At 40.9% G+C, this 22,011-nt stretch overlaps 1 long non-coding RNA gene across 3 annotated transcripts; it reads left to right on the forward strand.

Annotated features, from left to right (window-relative positions):
• Positions 1-6,347: 6,347 nt before the first annotated feature.
• LOC126930890 (uncharacterized) lies at positions 6,348-10,360 on the forward strand. 3 transcript variants are annotated; one of them, XR_007717701.1, is made up of 4 exons: positions 6,348-6,622; positions 7,047-8,073; positions 8,562-8,719; positions 9,353-10,356. It is a non-coding gene; the product is annotated as an uncharacterized LOC126930890 (long non-coding RNA). The 3 variants fall into 3 exon arrangements; XR_007717702.1 differs by having other exon boundaries at positions 6,357-6,622; positions 7,047-7,171; positions 9,353-10,342; XR_007717700.1 differs by having other exon boundaries at positions 7,047-8,719; positions 9,353-10,360.
• Positions 10,361-22,011: the final 11,651 nt, after the last annotated feature.

The raw sequence follows: 22,011 nt of genomic DNA on the forward strand, positions 1-22,011 counted from the left end.
AAAACATTAAGCAAAATTAAACACTTTACAAAAAGACTTCTCAGAGGCTTTATTATGCTGATACGTGCTGTGATAACAAAGAGGAGAATACAGCATGCAGTGTGTCCCCAGTCCATTAATCATAGGACACATTTTAGCAGGGGGACCGGGAGCAGAGGCACAAATTCCCTTTGGGAGAGGAAAAAGCACAAACTTTCTTCAGGGCTTACTCTGTGTAGAAAATCATCATCATCATCATCATCATTAAATTTTTTAGGAAACATTCTATTTTATAGAACGAAGTGCTGCCTAATTCAACAAAATTTTTAATAATAATTAAATTTTTTTGGCCGGGCGCAGTGGCTCACGCCTGTAATCCCAGCACTTTGGAAGGCCGAGGCGGGCGGATCACAAGGTCAGGAGATCGAGACCATGGTGAAACCCCGTCTCTACTAAAAATAGAAAAAATTAGCCAGGCGCAGTGGCGGGTGCCTGTAGTCCCAGCTACTCGGGAGGCTGAGGCCGGAGAATGGCGTGAACCCGGGAGGCGGAGCTTGCAGTGAGCCGAGATTGCGCCACTGCACACCAGCCTGGGCGACAGAGCGAGACTCCCTCTCAAAAAAAAAATAATAATAATAATAATAATAATAATTAAATTTTTAGGGAACACTTATTCTATTTTATGGAATGAAGTGTTGCCCAATTCAACAAATGAAAAAACCATTTTAAATAATAATAATGAAATTTGTATAAGTACCTGAAGATACTCTTGCTTTGCAAGCACCTAGGCCATAGGCCCTCTTAGAAGAAAAAGCACATAGTTCATGTCCTTATCAGAAAACTAAAGCCAAACCTTGTTTGGGGTAAATTCTTGGCCAAAGATCTAGGAATATCCTAAATTTAATAAGAGATTCTATTTATATTCAATGAGTGAACAATAAAGACTTATAAAAGTCAAACATCAGAAACATTTTATCAACAATGTTTGATCCAGCCCATCTCTATTTATATTGCTTTATTTTTTATAGCACGTACCCACTTACATATTATACATTTATTTGTTTGTGGGTTTTTTCCAATTTATAAATTTTAATTTAAAAGTAAACTTCAATGTCAAAAATGCAAACTTAGGGAGGGCAGAAATATCACACACAAGTCTGCCACTTCACACTTGGAGGGTTGCATAGTGACTGGGCAGAGGCACCCCTCACTTCCCAGACGGTGGGTTGGCCAGGCAGAGGTGCTCCTCACTTCCCGGAGGGTGGGGCAGCCGGGCAGAGGCGTTCCTCACTTCCTGGAGGGGTGTTTATCTGTTTATCGCCTGTTTTCTCACTAGAGTGTTAGCCCAGTGAGGCCAGAGATTTTGTTTGCTCGCCTCTGTATCTGAATGCCTGGAACTGTGCCACTCTGTCACTGACTAGGGCCCTCAGTAAGTACCTGATGGTTAAATACTCAAAATAACCCACACTGGTTTCTCAGTCCTCTGCTAGTGAAGTTTTTCCTTTAAATATCTCATATGTCCAAGCATCTAAAATCCCTACCCTCATTCCCAGTTAGACAGAGTGAGGAAAGGGAGGTCTATCCATGGTCAAGCTCTCTAGATTTGCCAGGGTTATGGGTAAGGTTGGGTCTTTTATTCTTGAGGGGATTGGAAGTGCTGACTTCCAATGACTACAACATCCTTTCATTTGGGGGTGGCAAGAAGTGAGATTATTCCTTTCTTTCATAGAGTCTTTAAAGAGGTCACTGGGCCGGGCATGATGGCTCACACCTGTAATCCCAGCACTTTGGAAGGCCAAAGTGGGCAGATCACTTGAGGTTGGGAGTTCGAGACCAGCCTGGCCAACATGGTGAAACCCCGTCTCTACTAAAAATACAAAAATTAGTTGAGCATGGGAGCACACACCTGTAATCCCAGTTACCTGGGAGGCTGGGCAGGAGAATCACTTGAATCTGGGAGGTGGAGGTTGCAGTAAGCCAAGATTGTGCCACTGCACTCCAGCCTGGGTAACAGAGCAAGACTCTGTCTCAAAAATAAAATTTTTAAAATTAAAAAATAAAGAGATAATTAACTCTTTAAAGTTCATAGGGGTGGGCCCTAATCCAAAAGGACTGGTGACTATAAGAAGAGACACCAGATCTCTCCTCTCTCCTCTCCCTTCTCCTCTTCTCCCCTCTCCTCCCCTCTCCTGCCTTCCACCTCCTCTCTCTCATCCTCTCTCTCTCTCTCTCTCTCTCTCTCTCTCTCTCCTTGAGTATAGAAAAAGGGCCACATGAAGACAAAATGAGAAGGGGTTGTCTACAAGCCAGGAAGAGAAACCAAAATTGAATTTCCCAACACTTTGAGTAGTGACATGGCAAATGGCTGAAAGTTTCAGCTGGTTAGGCAGGACTATTCAAAGAAGTATGTGTCTCAGCACCAGCTGGAACTATCCCAAGCTTCTATACAGGGAAACTTCTAATAGATTGATGTTTTGAAAGGGCATGTACCAAAGATAGAATGAAGGGCAAGTGAGTAGCATCGGTAAGATTAGGACAGGAAAGTTAAATAGCACCGTGAGCTAAAGCTTAGGAGAAAATGCTAAGACAACACGAAGGTTAACCATGCTCAATAAATCAATGAAAATGGAAGAAATGAGCCCACTTCTTGAGAAAAGCTGTGTAATAGTAATATATGAATAAAAAAGAAGACTCCTTAACAGCCCCTGTCTTCACCAAAAAGAAAGACACTCAGATTAGGAAAAGAACAAATATGGTTACGAGGAAATTGAACAGCTAAGTAAATTACAATACTTCCATCTTTAATGTATGAGGCAGCCACTAAAAATTATGTTTCTAAAGACTCTTTAATAACATGGAAAAAGACATGGCATAAAATTAAGTGGGAGGGAAGCAGGATACAAAATTGAATCACAAATAATCTTGATTTATGAAAAAATGAAATCAGAAAGTACCAGATGGCTATCTACCAACACTGCTGTCTCTCACTAGTAAGATTATGGGTATTTTTTGCCTTGATGTTACATTTGTATGAACTTTCAGACACGGAACATTTGTTACTTTTATAATCAGAAAATAGAAGTAGAAAACTAAAATCAAAAATAGCAGCCCAAGGTACTTGAAGCTATCATAAGGCAGCTTTACACCAGTATTAAATGAGGCCAAGAGTCCAGACCCAGGAGCTGGTGATGAGGAAATCAGTATCAGTAACACCTAAGGGCTCGTAAACATTAAGTCAGAGGCCAGAACACTTTCACTTTCAAAATAATGGGAATCTTAAACCCTTGGGCACTATGTCTCAGGAAAACTCTTGATTTGATAAATTTGAGAACCTGGAACACATGGTAGAAAGGAGGAGGCTTAACTTTATTCTGCCCATCATTCCCCAAAATGTGAGCTCTGTGTTGCTTGTGATGATGACCAAAACCTAGTAGATACAAGATGCAGAGGCCCCCATAGCCTCTAGCACTGTGTTCCCTGGGGCCCAACACAGTCTACTTGTAATTGATGGCATCTGGGAGTCAGGGCATAAGTTCTCTGTTTTTCCTGGAGCCCACTTTTCCTCCCAGCTGTCGCCCCTCCCTGTCCTCACTGCACTCTGCATCCGCCCTCTCCTGGTCGTTTCCAGTCTTAACAATGGTCTAGTCGGTCCCTGCTCCTTCTGGCAGGTCCTTCCAGGCTCTGCCTGCTATAGCCTTCTTTGTCCATGGGCCACTGACAACCAACCTTGACAACATCTGAGGATATTTTCCAGCGTGTGCTTCTCATAACTAGCCCTGCAAAACACTCCGTGATAGCCCATGATCAAGGGGACTGATGGTTTAAGCCATGAGAAACTCCCTTTGGGAGGTTCCTAATGCCCATTAGCATAGTAAAGGTTTTTGAAATGCCTACAACAAAGACACTTGCTTAAATTTGGCCAAATTTAATAAACTTCTAAGACCTTTTTTTGAAAATATCCTGTTAAATACAATAAATTTGTAATGTGAAAGCACACTTCGTTACCCTTGGAGGACACTGCTTATGTAGCTTCCTCCCCAATAACACATTTGGCCTAGAAATAATCTGTAGTTCCTGTGCCTTTGTCTAATATCCTGATGTTGGAATTGGGACACCAAGGCCCCTTAAGAGCAACAAGCTGCAGCTTCTGCATCAAATCACATGAGAAGTGTCTGACCTGCCCAAATGGAAGTGGACTCCACCTCACTGCAACCAACAGACTGGAGTCCTGATCCTCTCACTTTATTCCCTCTGACCCTTTCTTCTGAGCTACGTTCTGCTTCTTATATCTCTCATGCTATCCACCAAAGACTAGTCTGCATAAAAGCTCAGACAACCAGCAGATATTACCAAAGAGGCAATCAATCAAACAATCCATTATCCAGCCTTGCTCACAACCTATCTTTTCCAGGGTTTTTCTAGAAAGGATAGTTACATCTTGATTGGTTTTTGTGATAAGTAACTCATAGCTCACTCACCACTTCTTTAGGAACACCTCCCTGACCAGATTGGAATCCCAGCTGTAGTCTCTTGCCCCCTCTTTGGCACCATAAACCACTCCATGAAGTACCTGTCACAGTTAGTGCTTTACATGTTTTTGTATGAACATGTAATTAATATCTGTCTCCCTCACTAATACTCATGCCCAATAAAAACTGTATTCCACATACTACCACATCAAATGTTTTACAAATCTTTCCACTTAATCCTCATAACAAACCAATTAAGCAAGGAGGTGAGGAGTTGCAGTTATTATCCTCATTTTATAAATGAAGAAACTGGGGAATAGTAGTTAAGGAACCTGACAAAGATTAATAGCTAATGAACGGCAGACTGGAATTTGAATCCACGCATTCTGATTCCAGAACACTTATGAGCCTCTGGGCCCTATCATCTGGCCGCTAGACACTAAATTCCATGGGGGAATGGACCATATCTGATTCTGCCCACCACTGTATCTCAAGTGCCTAGCACATATAATCTTTCATTATATTTTGGGGAGTTCTGTGTTTTTTTTTTTTAAGAGATGGGGTCTCACTCTATCACTCAGGCTGGAGTGCAATGGCATGATCATAGCTCACTGCAACCACAAACTCCTGGGCTCAAGTAATCCTCCCAACTCAGCCTCCTAAGTAGCTGGGACTATAGGCACAAGTCATTACACCTGTGTATTTTTAAATGAATAAATGAACGAATAGATAAATATAATTTCAAGTATAAAATTCAAACATTTCAGAAATATACAATATAAAAAATAAAAATTACCCATAATCCTACCATCACCTGACCCAGGGAAAACAATTTTCAGCAGTTTTCTAACTGTTCCTTACAAAGCAAAGCTTCACCAGGCAGTGTCATGAAGTACGTTCAGTATGTGACTGAGTCCATGAACGCTGGGGACCTCATGAGGATAAGCACCTTACCTCCACTGCCACCACACAAATGCTCATGTGTGGCTTAATGTGAACAGATTATAACATCATACACAATATCTGTGATGAAAAAAGGAACTGTAGGCTCAATAACAGTACAGTTATGTAGACTCAAATGGAATGAGTAACAAAACTCAGAAAGGAATGCAGTAAATATTAAAACTGAAAAGGGATTCACAGCAGCAGCCACATGCTCTCTCTGTTTCTGGCCCTTCCTGCATTTCTAGTTACCATTTCAATGAAAACAGAATGCACTGTCATTTGGTCATTTCTGCAGATAACACAAAACAGAAATAGATATTCCAGATGACAAAATCAGTTTTTAAAATTATTCCCACAGATGGAAATAATGAGTCAAAACCAACAAGATTAAATTTAGCAGCATATAATATAAAGTCTGCATATAAGTTCTAAAACTCAATCATACAAATTTAGAGCAGGGGCCCCATTTCCTTGTTAGCTTATAAGAAAAGCCTGGACACAGCCAAAGGATGATTAAGCAATTCACACGTCAGCAGCAGATACAAAAATCAGTTTCCAAACTTAGATGTGCAGGAAATGTCTATTTATTTTCTGTATCTCAGTTCAACTTCTGACTTTGAGATCTAAATCTGCCAAGTAAGCAAAAAATATAATCTCAGTCATTCTCGAAAATTGTTCACATCCCTGGAAAATTTCAGGAGTCTTATACAGTGGCAAGACCCGGGGGATAGGGTGGACCCTTCTGTCCCAGGATGTTTGTCTGCACAGCCTGTAAGGACCGAGGGCCCTGCTGCTCCATGGCACTCTTGGGCCATCCAGATCCCTGCCAAGGCCTGAGCTGTCTCTGCTTTCCACCTCCCCACCTCTGTTGCCAGCAAGTAGGACTGGATCCCCCTTACTCAGGAACCCACAGGCCTCTTTCTCCACCTCTCTCCCATCCTCTGGCCTCCTTTTTGGCCTTGGGAAATTCTACTCGCAGAAATACTTTCTTTTTCTCTTTGACAAATCCCCTGGACCCTTACACAACTTCAGTAAACATTCCAAGTTCCACTATGGGCTTAGGCTTTTGGAAACAAAGTCCAGAAGACTACACATTGCTTCTGCTCTCCACCTGACATACATCTCTCCGGGGCAGCAAGGGAGTGCAGGCTACCTGCTTGAATTGGAGGAATGAAAAGGGAAGATACAAAAAGAAACAAAACAATATCTGAAAATATGCAGCCGTAAAGGTAATGGAACACTATTTTATGATATTCAAAGCAATTCTATGGAATGGCAAAATTAAAAGAAAATGTGTACATGAAATAACGTGAAGTGAGAAAGAAGAATACATACATAAGAATGACTCCAACGTAGAAATACAGATTTTATAAGTATTGAAAGCTAATTTGAAATGACATAAATTGATTTTATGTCCATTGTGATATTTTGATGTAAAACTAAGTGCATAATGACTTTGAGAGAATAAATCATACTAAAGAAATGTAAGACCAATTAAAATCTTTTTAGCAATATTTAATTTTTATAAACTCAATGTGAGCTAATAAAATGTTTGTTTAAGGAAAGTTAATGCAACTTAGAGGTGTGTGGCAGAAACTGCTAGCCATTTAATAAAATATATTCTTTCCTTCCTCCATTGTAACTGAATTGTAGCAAGTCACATGGCTGCCTAAGTAGACCACATTCCCCAGTCTCCCCTGTAGCGGGTGTAATCATATGACTAAGTTATTGCCAATGGAACCAAACTGGAAGTGATATGTGCCACTTCTGAGCCCACGGTAGGTCTGCCTTCTCCTTGCTGTCTTTTCCTACCTTTCTAGCTAGAACCCATCCATGGCTGCTACTAGCTTCGACTGAGATGATTCCAAGGCCCTAGGGGATGGCAGAGCAGCACACCAGAAGGCACCTGAATCCCTAAATGACCAAGTGGAGCAGCACTCCCCACCAACTTAGAATGTTCACCTCTGACTACCACAGGAAAGAGAAATAAGCTGCTATGTTCTTTAACTCAGTTTCTCTCTTGTTTCTACAACTTTAGCTTACTCAGATAAATACAGTGTGCATCACCAGAAGCCTCACATTCGGCTCTATTTAGTTGATTATGTAACTGGACTTTTTCAGTGATTAAATCTGTTCCATTGATACCCTAAAGAAATAGGTTCCATTTTTAAAACAAAAGCACAACCCAAAGGCAAAAACTAAGATGGTTCTCTTCTTCTGGTGACAGAGGGAGAGAGCAAGAAGAGGGTTGAAGCAAACATCTATTTAAGTCCTATGGCAAGCACTTCACAGGGAATCTCACAAATATTATGCCATTCCACTCTGAGAGCTGGGGTTTAGCCTGGAGCAAGAGATCCATCTTCAGATATTTGAAAGGCCATTCTAAGGGAAAAGACATTCTCTTTCTTTTTTAAATTATTGTATACTTTTTATCATGTGTAAATATAATCTCATTCTAACACACTCTCAAAATATAGGAAGACATGGAATAAACCATGGTGGTTTGTTGTCAAGCCTCTTTCCTCTCTCCAACTCCCCTCCAGAGTTATCTGTGTTATCATTTCCAAGTGTACTCATCCGTAGATTTATTACTTGCAGTTTCATAAAAAAAGCCAAGCAGTTCACACACCATGACCTGCAGGAATCCTTCCTTGAACTTCTGCCCTCAAAATTAGCTAAGGTAACTTCTCTTGTACCATCATAGCACTAGTACCATTCCCTAGCCTTGTACTTAAACATGATATGCTATTTATTCAACTGTCTTGCCCATTTGACTGTATGTTCTTTGAGGACAAGAAGCCTTTTATTTATTCAAATAACTGCACAGAGACTTCATAGTAAATTCAACAAATGTCAAACCGAATGAAGTGAAGTTAAAGGGAGGCAGATCTTGTTCGATGAACCCCAAGTCAAAGATTTAAGAAATCACTGTTCAAAGTAGAACCAAATGCTTTGAATTAACTATTTTTTAAGTCAGAGAGTTTTAAAGAAAAGGTTTTCAGTCAAAGAGTTTCTTACATTCTAAGAGAATTTGACTCATCCATGACCAATACCTCTTAACTCCAAAATTTAATCCCCTGTAAATCCTTGTTCCACTTAAAACACTCACTGTGTATTTCCGAGAGCTACAAGAGAGGATCCAACATCTGATATTTTCTCCTTCTTCAGTTAGGACTCTTCTCTACTATGATCCTCCCTGGATCTTTCTTCAAGACTCTAAGAAGAGACTAGGAAACAAAACTCTCGTTAAGAAAAGAATAAAATATCCAGACCTTATTTCCGTAAATGGCTTAACCAGAATTCCCTTTCTTCTTCAACGCAAGAGGGTGAGTATGGCTACCCAATAGAATTTTTTTAAACAATATTCTTTTATATGTTTAAAAAGCATGCTTTTATGTTTGCTGAATTCTTAAATGTTAATAATTTTATTTATCTAACAAGAAGTTTTCACAATAAGCTGCACTTCCATAAAAACAATATTTAAACTGAAGCATGGTCATTTTTCTTCCCTTATGGGTAAAGAACTAGGTTACATTTAACTTAATGGAGTTTTTTTCCTGTTTCCTCTACTCTTTTACTTACTTCTTCTTCTAGATCTATTCCTATTAAATTTTCATAATATCCCATTAACTCAATGAAAAGAACTTTGCATGCTATGAGGTTGGAAAGAAAGCATTTCCTTTCATTATTGTCATGAAACATTTTTTTTTCTGAAATATTTTTTCTTTTTCCTATGGACCTTTAGTTTGCTCTCTTTCAGGATTTTTATAATTATTCTACTGTTATCATTTTCCCCTTAAGGCCAAATTGAATTGCTTCGAGTTTATCTCCAACCTTTAGCATTACTTTCAAATTATTGGATATCTAATTAGAGAAGGTTTCTTCATAAATAACATTTCAAAACCATACCACTGAATGGTTGAATAACTGCTGTTACCTCCTCAATTTTTTTTCCTCAGGTTCTTCTAAAACAGCTTTCACTGAACAGTGAACACTGTTGCTGTGTTGCAAAGATGAAAGCAAGATTCCATGTGTGAAGCCCAAATTGAAATCACAGAAGGCAGGATTCACACTGCTAATTGTTGCTTAGCAATAAAATGTGCAAAACCTGCTAATGGAACAGTGACACCAGGCACCAGAGGCATCTGTATCCACACTGGCAGTAAATTAGGGAATTAGAAACCCTACAGTAACAGCAAGAAAAGGAATGCCATCCCTTAGGAACCCAGGGAGGGTTTCTGCACTCGTTCCTGCTTACTGCTCAGTTGAAAAGAAAGTCTCTTCATTCACTAGATACTGCTATTGTGACGCTTGAAGACTGCAAGGAAATAGATGCTCGGAGGTTCAGATTATTCTAAAAAGTGTCCCTGATGGATTTACACGTGCCTGCAAAAAAATCGTATTTTTTTCCCCTGTTGAAAAGATTTGCAGTAAACATAGATCTTCAAATCCCAGCCTGTACATTTGCTAATGGAGCAGAGTGGGATAGGAAGCTCTGTCACTGCCACCTCATCACAAGTGTTCTGTGGGTAGTAGTCATGCCTCCAGCATAAAGACTGTGTGTCAGAAACCAAAACAAACAAAGAGCCCACAGTGTAGGAATAAACTAGCAGTGGGTCTTAACCTGAAAAATGACTCCAGCCTTTTCTGGTTGTGCTCTGCTTTGGTTTTGTTCTACCTTCATTTGCTCCTGCGAGGGTTTCCAAGATAAAATGTTCCAAGTTGTCTGAAAAGGAATCAGTGTTTACCTGTTATCTGAAACTTCTCTGATTACATTTAAATCAAATCAACAGGATGGTGGGCAGGCAGGCGATGCTTGGGGATTAAGTAAGTAGAAACTCACTTCATATGAAATCAACTTTAAGGAAAAAAATTCTATAAAAAAAGACAACAAATGCTTTCAGAGAGAGATAAAACTCCTATATACCATGAGGTGACTGCTGAGCAACAGATGCTGAGAAGTCAAGTCACAGTCTCCCTTTCCTTAGAATCTCTCTCAAGAAATCCTTGTTGATGATACATACATGTCCTATTCTTTGCTAAGTGCATTGGGCAACACAAATATTTTGTCCATGATCCCTTACTTGTTAATAATGTAGAAAAGATAATATGCATAAGCCAGTTGGGGACTTACAAGACATGATATAAAAGCTATAAAGCACTTTGGGAGGCCAAAGCAGGAGGATTGCTTGAGCTCAGGAGCTCAAGGCCAGCCTGGGCAAATAGTGAGACCTCGACTCTACCAAAAAAAATAAGAAAAAGAAAATAGCCAGCATAGTGGCACATGCCTGTAGTCCAAACCACTCAGGAGGATAAAGAGAGAGGATCACTTGAGCCCAGAACTTCGAGGCTGCAGTGAGCCATGATCGCACCACTGCACTCCTGCCTGCGGGACAAAGCAAGACCCTGTCTCAAAAAAAAAAAAAAAGCTATCAGGAACTGCATACGGAAACAAATTCATTTATTTTGCAGTTATCTAGACTGCCTTTAACGACACCCTGTTATTCCCTAAATTGGTGAATGAAAAAAATCCAGATGCTTAGCAACCCAACGGACACTTTGTAAATGCTTTTTATTGAAGTATACCCAACACACTGTAAAGTCCACACATTTTATCAGCATTTCTCAGTACATTTTTTCACTTACATAGTGTATATCCATGTAACCAACCACATTGATCAAGACTTAGAAATTCCCAGCACTCTTGAATGTTCTTGCAAGCAATATTGCCCCCAAAATAACCACCATCTTGACATCTACCACAGCAGATTATTTGTGCCTATTGTTGAACTTCATATACATAAGGTCACTAAATATTTTACTCTTTAATGTCTAGCTTCTTTCACTCAACATTATGTCTAAGAGACTCATCCATGTTGCAATTAGGATTTTTTATTGCAATGTAGTATTCCATTGTGCCAATATTCACAATGGTTTATTTACCCATTCTCCTTTGATGGACATTTGGGGTTATTTTCCCGTTTGAACTACTATGAATAAAGCTGCTATAAACATTCTTGTATATATCTTTTGGCAGACATGAGCACATATTTCTGGTAGGCATCCACCCAGGAGTGGAACTGCTAAGTAGGTAAATGTTTAGCTTTGGCACATACTGCCAAGTTTTCCAAATAGTTGTGCCAAACTGCACACCTGCCAGAGATGGAGTTTCGCATTCCCCACATACTTGCCAAGATTTGGTATTGTTAGTCTTTTAATGTAGCTATACTGGTGAAGTATTATGGTTTTAATTTGCATTTTTCTAATGACTAGTGATACTGAACATCTTTTTTAATGTTTAAGATGCTTTTGTTTACATTTTTTACAAGACTGAGAAAATTTTAATTATCCCTATCAAAGAGAAATATCATTTCCATGTAGGTGGCAGGGAAGTGAAATTTCCCCTATCTAGCGTGCTCTGAAAACCAGGGAGGAAACTGACACTAGATTCTGAAGAAGAGAGCAGTCTTCCTTGAGGAAAAGAGCCCTTTCCTTGGGCAAGTGGTTAATGTGGCATTGGGCCCTCAGGGTGTGGGTGGAAGTTGGTGGAACGCTTATAAACACCTTTTTATATGCTTATTGGCTATTTAAATATAGCCTGTTGTAATAATGCTCCAGCAGATTTGTTTGAAAAGGGCTGCAGTTTCAAATGATCAGGATGCAAGTCTGCTGATCTTGTGGGCCTCAGAGAGTCTATGTCCTGATTAGCAAAGGATGCCAGAGTCATGACTTTTGTGAAAAGGGAAGCCTCCAGAATGAGCTGCGTGTCACTGGAGCTATTTAAGCAAAGACTAGACAGAAAGTAAATTAGTAGAGGAGTGTAAATACCAGCTGCAAGATGAGACTAAATATACTTAAATGTCTCTTCCAACACTGGTAAGTGCTACAGGGATTCAACTATTGCTAGATCAGTGAAAACTGGAAGGTAGAGGGTGGAAGTCAGGGCATGAACCTGTTAACTGTTGAGTATCTATTGTGTGCCAAATACAGTATTAAGCCTTTACATGCATTATTTCATTTAATTCTCAAAACAATCATATATGGTAGATAGTATCTATATTAGTTATTTATTGCTCCATAGTAATATTACCACAAATTTAGCAACTTAAAACAACATACTTTATTATCTCATGGTTTTCTGGGTCAGGAGTCCAGGCATGGCTGAGCTAGGTCCTCTGCTAGGCTATAATCAAGGTGTGGGCCAGAACCGGGCTCTCGTCTGAGGCTCAACTGGCGGATCAGTTTCCAAGCACATGACCGTTGGCAGCATTCAGTCCCTTGCAGGCTGCCAGACCGAGGGCCTCAGTCTCTTTTTGACTGTTGGCTACTTTTAGCTCCTGCTACGTGGCCCTCTCCATGAGGCAGCTCATAACCTGGCAGCTTGCTTTTTCAAAGCATAAGGAAGAGGGTTTCCTACCAAAACTGAAGTTACAGTCATATGTAACACAATCATGTAAATTTAATCATGTATACTCTGTTATCTTTGCCATATTCTGTTGGTTAGGAGCAAGTTGCAAGTCCTGCCCATATTCAAAAGGGGGGAAAGACACATCAGAGCAGGGATCATGGGAGTCACCTTAATGTATTAGTTCATTTTCACACTATGAAGAACTCCCTGAAACTGGGTAGTTTACAAACAAAATAGGTTTAATTGACTCACAGTTCCACATGGCTTTGGAGGTCTCAGGAAACTTACAATGATGATGGAAGGTGAAGGGGAAGCAAGGCACATCTTATGTGGTGGCAGGAGGGATGGTGGGGACTGCTAAACACTTTTAAAGCATCAGATCTCATGAGAACTCACTCACTATCATGAGAACAGCATGGAGAAAACTGCCCTCATGATCCAATCACCTCCCACCAGATCCCTCCTTCAACACATGGAGATTACGACTGAGATAAGATTTGGATGGGGACACACAGTCAAGCCATATCATTCCACCCCTGGCCCCACCCAAATCTCATGTCCTTCTCATATTTCAAAACCAATCATGCTTTCCCAACAGTCCCACAAAGTCTTAACTCATTCCAGCATTAACTCAAAGTCCAAGTCCAAAGTCTCATCTGAGACAAGGCAAGTCCCTTCCCACTGGGAGCCTGTAAAAATAAAAAACAAGTTAATTAGTCACTTCCAAGATAAATTGGAGATACAGGCATTGGGTAAATGGTCCCATTCCAAATGGGAGAAATTGGTCAAAACAAAGAGGCCACAGGCCCCATGCAAGCCTAAAACCTGGCAGGGCACTCATTAAATCTTAAAGCTCCAAAATAATCTCCTTTGACTCCATGTCTCACAGCCAGGGCATGGTGACACAAGGAGTGGACTCCCAAGGCCTTGGGTAGCTCCACCGCTGTGGCTCTGCAGGGTACAACCACCTTGGCTGCTTTTCTGGGCTGGTGTTGAGTGCCTGCAGTGTTAGCAGGTGCAGAGTGCAAGCTGTCAATGGATCTGCCATTTTGGGGTATGGAGGATGATGTCCCTCTTCTCACAGCTCCACTAGGTGGTATGGGGGCTCCACAACTCCACATTTCCCCTCTGTATTGCCCTAGTAGAGGTTCTCCATGAGGGCACCACCCCTGCAGCAGACTTATGCATGGATATCCAGGCATTTCCATACATTTTTTGAAATTTAGTCGGAGGCTCCCAAAGCTCAGCTCTTGTCTTCTGCACACCTGCCAGCCCAACACCACATGGAAGCTGCCAAGACTTGGGACTTGCACCCTCTGAAGCAGCAGCCTGAGCTGTACCTTAGCCCTTTTCAGCCATAGCTGGAGCTGGAATGGCTGGGATGCAGAGTATCAGTCTTGAGGCTGCACAGAGCAGCAGGGCCCTGGGCCTGGCCCACAAAGCCATTTTTCCCCCCAGACCTCTGAGTCTGTGATGGGAGGGGCTTCTGTGAAGGTCTCTGATATGCCCTGGAGACATTTTTCCTGTTGTCTTGGCTATTAACATTCAGCTCCTCATTACTTATGCAAATTTATGCAGTTGGCTTTAATTCCTCCCCATAAAATGGGTTTTTCTTTTCTACCACATGGTCAGGCTGCAAATTTTCCAAACCTGTATGTTCTGCTTCCCTTTTAAACATAACTTTGTATTTCAAACCATCTCTTCGTGAATGCATATAATTGAACACTTTCAGAATAAGCCAAGTCACATCTTGAATGCTTTGCTGCTTAGAAATTTCTTCTGCCAAATATCCTAAATCATTTCTCTCAAGTTCAATGTTCCATAGATCTCTAGGGCAGGTGCAAAATGCCACCAGCCTCTTTGCTAAGGCATAGCAAGAGTGACCTTCGCTCCAGTTCCCAAGAAGTTCCTCATCTCCACCTGAGACCACCTCAGCCTAGACTTCATTTTCCATATCACTATCAGCATTTTGGTCACAACCGTTCAACAAGTCTCTAGGAAGTTTCAAACTTTCCCTCATCTTCTTGCCTTCTTCTGAGCCCTCCAAACTATTCCAATCTCTGCCCATCACCCAGTTCCAAGTTGCTTCCACATTTTTTAGGTATCTTTCTAGAAGTGCCCACTCCTGCTACCAATTTCCCATATTAGTCCGTTTTCACACTGCTATAAAGAACTCCCTGAGACTGAGTAATTTATAAACAAAACAGGTTTAATTGACTCACAGTTCCACATGGCTGGGGAGGCCTCACAATCATGGTGGAAGGGGAAAGGGAAGCGAGGCATGTCTTACATGGTAGTGGGGGGTAACTGCCAACACTTTTAAACCACCAGATTTCATGAGAACTCATTCACTATCACAAGAACAGCATGAGGGAAGCTGCTCTCATGATCCAATCACCTCCCACCAAGTCCCTCCCTCAACACATGGGGATTACAATTTGAGATGACATTTGGGTGGAGACAGAACCAAACCGTATCAACTACTATTATCCTTACTTCATGGGTGGAAAAAATGAGCTAAGAAAGGTAGAATAAGTTGCCAGGTACAAGTGTATCTAAATCCAGGGTTTACTTTCTTAACCACTATAGTACCAGGTAAAGGTTCAAAGAGGAGGTGAAAAGACAGCTGGAATGGCTTATTCTGAATAAGCTCAGAGAATAGGTTGGCAAAACCAACATGAGCAAGGAGGCAGGAAAGAATGGGTATTTGTAGGAGAGCAAGGAAATTGGTCCAATTAAAATACAAAGTTTATTCGGGTGATAGGGGAACCAAGGCTGGATAGCTAGAGTAGCACTAAACTCCTAGAAAGTCTAATGGAGATGCATCAATCTTACACAGTATTCAATAGGGAACCAGTGTCAGGTTTTAAGCAGACGTTTTTAAAGTATTAAGATGAATCAGGTATCACAGCCTCATGCTAATCAATATATCTGAAACTTCTTAGAAAAATAAATCTTGATGTTAACCAAAGTAGATAATCCATCTCTACTTGGCAATGCCTTTTAAAGCATGGCTGTAAATGATTTAAACAAATAAACATTGACTACTAAGTAAAATGTTTCTCACAGGAGCATCTTTGGTGAGATCTAAATGGAAGAAAGACTTTGCAACAGAAAAAGCAACTCTTTTTGGAGACCTTCGTTGTCCTACTCAAGTCATAAGTCCTAGAACCCATACTCTTCTTGGTCACTCCTGTCAATGGTGAGCTGTGAGGACACTGTGAAAATCTGTTACTCTCTAAGCATTGGATCACATGACCCTCCAATCCAAAGGACCGCTAGCCTGACTCAGACCAGTCTGACCCACTGGTGGTCTTATGGAATGGAATGAAGGGGAAAAAATGCTGTATAAAATAATCAGTGGAAATTAGAAAATCAAGTGTTTCCTCTATCCAACATTTATGTTGCTTGCTTTCACTCCTTCCAGATAAACAAAATCACCTTGATGTTCAGTATAATGACATGAGATAACTGGCTGGCTCTCCACTAACATCTCAGAGTGTGGGTTTAGAGTCGGGCTGCCTGTGTTGGAATCCCCCCTAAGCTTGCAAATTGTGCAACCACAAACAAGTTACTTTTCTTACTTAAACCCCAGTTTCCTCATATATAAAATGGTGAGTAAATATATCCTTCGTAGCAACATGGATGCAGCTGGAGGCCATTATCTGAAGTGAATTACACAGGAACAGAAAACCAAATACTGCATGTTCTCACTTTCAAGTAGGAGCAAAACATTGGGTATACGTGGACATAAATATAGGAGCAATAGGCATTGAAGACTACTAGAGGGGCCAGGGAGGGAAGAAGGGCTGAAAAACTCATAGCTGCTATGCTCACTACCTGGATAACGGGATCATTTGCACCCCAAACCTCAGCATCACACAATATACCCATATAACAAACCTGCACGTGTACCCCTTGAATCTCAAATAAAAGTTGAAAGTATTTTTAAAAAATAAAATAAACATAGCAAGTAAAAGTGAGAAAATGCATAATAAGGTTTGTAGAAGGATAAAATGGGACAATGCATAATGGGTTTCATATAGGGAACGAACTAGACGCATTAAAACATTCATGATTACATCATTAGTGCACAGTGTAATAATTTGCTACTAAAAGTATGATAAATTTCATTGAATAAAAAATTCAGTAGAATGAACACAATTATGAATCCTTTTCTATCCTGTGTTTTTCCTACAAGTATACACGTAGCTCCAGGGAACATGGTCATAGTATCAGTGAACAAGGTGCTTCTTCCTAGAGTATCCATTTTATCCCAAGTGTCAGGAGAGGGAAAATAAATTAACTTGTAAGTACCTTTTTAGTTACCCTTATATTAAATTCATATGAAATGTTTTATGTGGTTGGATATATATTATTTTCCAAATAATACTGAGTAAAAATATCTACAAGTGTACTTTTCAGTCTACAATTTAGAGCTCATATGTATGACTTTAAAAGTTATAATATATGATTTTTATATTAAGTGTCTGGAGGAACGATTTCATTCAAAACAAAGCTTGAAATATTATGTGCAGGGCGGAGCAAGATGGCCGAATAGGAACAGCTCCAGTCTCCAACTCCCAGCGCGAGCGACACAGAAGACCGGTGATTTCTGCATTTTCAACTGAGGTACTGGGTTCATCTCACTGGGGGGGAGTGCAGGACGATCGGTGCTGGTCAGCTGCTGCAGCCCGACCAGCGAGAGCTGAAGCAGGGCGAGGCATTGCCTCACCTGGGAAGCGCAAGGGGGAAGGGAATCCTTTTTCCTAGCCAGGGGGACTGAGACACACAACACCTGGAAAATCGGGTAACTCCCACCCCAATACAGCGCTTTAAGGAAACAGGCACACCAGGAGATCATATCCCACACCTGGCCAGGAGGGTCCCACACCCACGGAGCATCCCTCATTGCTAGCACAGCAGTCTGTGATCTACCGGCAAGGCAGCAGGGAGGCTGGGGGAGGGGCGCCCACCATTGCTGAGGCTTAAGTAGGTAAACAAAGCTGCTGGGAAGCTCGAACTGGGTGGAGCTCACAGCAGCTCAAGGAAACCTGCCTGTCTCTGTAGACTCCACCTCTAGGGACAGGGCAATAACAAACACAGCCGAAACCTCTGCAGACGCAAACGACTCTGTCTGACAGCTTTGAAGAGAGCAGTGGATCTCCCAACACGGAGGTTGAGATCTGAGAAGGGACAGACTCACTGCTCAAGTGGGTCCCTGACCCCTGAGTAGCCTAACTGGGAGACATCCCCCACTAGGGGCAGTCTGACACCCCAAACGTCACAGGGTGGAGTACACCCCTGAGAGGAAGCTTCCAAAGCAAGAATCAGACAGGTACACTCGCTGTTCAGCAATATTCTATCTTCTGCAACCTCTGCTGCTGATACCCAGGCAAACAGAGTCTGGAGTGGACCTCAAGCAATCTCCAACAGACCTACAGCTGAGGGTCCTGACTGTTAGAAGGAAAACTATCAAACAGGAAGGACACCTACACCAAAACCCCATCAGTACGTCACCATCATCAAAGACCAGAGGCAGATAAAACCACAAAGATGGGGAAAAAGCAGGGCAGAAAAGCTGGAAATTCAAAAAATAAGAGCGCATCTCCCCCGGCAAAGGAGCGCAGCTCATCGCCAGCAACGGATCAAAGCTGGACGGAGAATGACTTTGACGAGATGAGAGAAGAAGGCTTCAGTCCATCAAATTTCTCAGAGCTAAAGGAGGAATTACATACCCAGCGCAAAGAAACTAAAAATCTTGAAAAAAAAGTGGAAGAATTGATGGCTAGAGTAATTAATGCAGAGAAGGTCATAAACGAAATGAAAGAGATGAAAACCATGACACGAGAAATACGTGACAAATGCACAAGCTTCAGTAACCGACTCGATCAACTGGAAGAAAGAGTATCTGCGATTGAGGATCAAATGAATGAAATGAAGCGAGAAGAGAAACCAAAAGAAAAAAGAAGAAAAAGAAATGAACAAAGCCTGCAAGAAGTATGGGATTATGTAAAAAGAACAAATCTACGTCTGATTGGGGTGCCTGAAAGTGAGGGGGAAAATGGAACCAAGTTGGAAAACACTCTTCAGGATATCATCCAGGAGAACTTCCCCAACCTAGTAGGGCAGGCCAACATTCAAATCCAGGAAATACAGAGAACGCCACAAAGATACTCCTCGAGAAGAGCAACTCCAAGACACATAATTGCCAGATTCACCAAAGTTGAAATGAAGGAAAAAATCTTAAGGGCAGCCAGAGAGAAAGGTCGGGTTACCCACAAAGGGAAGCCCATCAGACTAACAGCAGATCTCTCGGCAGAAACTCTACAAGCCAGAAGAGAGTGGGGGCCAATATTCAACATTCTTAAAGAAAAGAATTTTCAACCCAGAATTTCATATCCAGCCAAACTAAGTTTCATAAGTGAAGGAGAAATAAAATCCTTTACAGATAAGCAAATGCTTAGAGATTTTGTCACCACTAGGCCTGCCTTACAAGAGACCCTGAAGGAAGCACTAAACATGGAAAGGAACAACCGGTACCAGCCATTGCAAAAACATGCCAAAATGTAAAGGCCATCGAGGCTAGGAAGAAACTGCATCAACTAACGAGCAAAATAACCAGTTAATATCATAATGGCAGGATCAAGTTCACACATAACAATCTTAACCTTAAATGTAAATGGACTAAATGCTCCAATTAAAAGACACAGACTGGCAAACTGGATAAAGAGTCAAGACCCATCAGTCTGCTGTATTCAGGAGACCCATCTCACACGCAGAGACATACATAGGCTCAAAATAAAGGGATGGAGGAAGATTTACCAAGCAAATGGAGAACAAAAAAAAGCGGGGGTTGCAATACTAGTCTCTGATAAAACAGACTTTAAACCATCAAAGATCAAAAGAGACAAAGAAGGCCATTACATAATGGTAAAGGGATCAATTCAACAGGAAGAGCTAACTATCCTAAATATATATGCACCCAATACAGGAGAACCCAGATTCATAAAGCAAGTCCTTAGAGACTTACAAAGAGACTTAGACTCCCATACAATAATAATGGGAGACTTCAACACTCCACTGTCAACATTAGACAGATCAACGAGACAGAAAGTTAACAAGGATATCCAGGAATTGAACTCATCTCTGCAGCAAGCAGACCTAATAGACATCTATAGAACTCTCCACCCCAAATCAACAGAATATACATTCTTCTCAGCACCACATCGTACTTACTCCAAAATCGACCATGTAATTGGAAGTAAAGCACTCCTCAGCAAATGTACAAGAACAGAAATTATAACAAACTGTCTCTCAGACCACAGTGCAATCAAACTAGAACTCAGGACTAAGAAACTCAATCAAAACCGCTCAACTACATGGAAACTGAACAACCTGCTCCTGAATGACTACTGGGTCCATAACGAAATGAAGGCAGAAATAAAGATGTTCTTGGAAACCAATGAGAACAAAGATACAACATACCAGAATCTCTGGGACACATTTAAAGCAGTGTGTAGAGGGAAATTTATAGCACTAAATGCCCACAAGAGAAAGCAGGAAAGATCTAAAATTGACACTCTAACATCACAATTAAAAGAACTGGAGAAGCAAGAGCAAACACATTCGAAAGCTAGCAGAAGGCTAGAAATAACTAAGATCAGAGCAGAACTGAAGGAGATAGAGACACAAAAAACTCTCCAAAATATCAATGAATCCAGGAGTTGGTTTTTTGAAAAGATCAACAAAATTGACAGACCACTAGCAAGACTAATAAAGAAGAAAAGAGAGAAGAATCAAATCGATGCAATTAAAAATGATAAAGGGGATATCACCACCAACCCCACAGAAATACAAACTACCATCAGAGAATTCTATAAACACCTCTACGCAAATAAACTGGAAAATCTAGAAGAAATGGATAATTTCCTGGACACTTACACTCTTCCAAGACTAAACCAGGAAGAAGTTGAATCCCTGAGTAGACCAATAGCAGACTCTGAAATTGAGGCAATAATTAATAGCCTACCAACCCAAAAAAGTCCAGGACCAGATGGATTCACAGCTGAATTCTACCAGAGGTACAAGGAGGAGTTGGTACCATTCCTTCTGAAACTATTCCAATCAATAGAAAAAGAGGGATTCCTCCCTAACTCATTTTATGAGGCCAACATCATCCTGATACCAAAGCCTGGCAGAGACACAACAAAAAAAAGAATTTTAGACCAATATCCCTGATGAACATCGATGCAAAAATCCTCAATAAAATACTGGCAAACCGGATTCAGCAGCACATCAAAAAGCTTATCCACCATGATCAAGTGGGCTTCATCCCTGGGATGCAAGGCTGGTTCAACATTCGCAAATCAATAAACATAATCCAGCATATAAACAGAACCACAGACAAGAACCACATGATTATCTCAATAGATGCAGAAAAGGCTTTTGACAAAATTCAACAGCCCTTCATGCTAAAAACGCTTAATAAATTCAGTATTGATGGAACGTACCTCAAAATAATAAGAGCTATTTATGACAAACCCACAGCCAATATCATACTGAATGGGCAAAAACTGGAAAAATTCCCTTTGAAAACTGGCACAAGACAGGGATGCCCTCTCTCACCACTCCTATTCAACATAGTGTTGGAAGTTCTGGCTAGGGCAATTAGGCTAGAGAAAGAAATCAAGGGTATTCAGTTAGGAAAAGAAGAAGTCAAATTGTCCCTCTTTGCAGATGACATGATTGTATATTTAGAAAACCCCATTGTCTCAGCCCAAAATCTCCTTAAGCTGATAAGAAACTTCAGCAAAGTCTCAGGATACAAAATTAATGTGCAAAAATCACAAGCATTCTTATACACCAGTAACAGACAAACAGAGAGCCAAATCAGGAATGAACTTCCATTCACAATTGCTTCAAAGAGAATAAAATACCTAGGAATCCAACTTACAAGGGATGTAAAGGACCTCTTCAAGGAGAACTACAAACCACTGCTCAGTGAAATAAAAGAGGACACAAACAAATGGAAGAACATACCATGCTCATGGATAGGAAGAATCAATATCGTGAAAATGGCCATACTGCCCAAGGTAATTTTATACATTCAATGCCATCCCCATCAAGCTACCAATGAGTTTCTTCACAGAATTGGAAAAAACTGCTTTAAAGTTCATATGGAACCAAAAAAGAGCCCGCATCTCCAAG

The sequence above is a fragment of the Macaca thibetana genome, chromosome 11 (genome assembly GCF_024542745.1).
Source record: "Macaca thibetana thibetana isolate TM-01 chromosome 11, ASM2454274v1, whole genome shotgun sequence".
NCBI lineage: Eukaryota > Metazoa > Chordata > Mammalia > Primates > Cercopithecidae > Macaca > Macaca thibetana.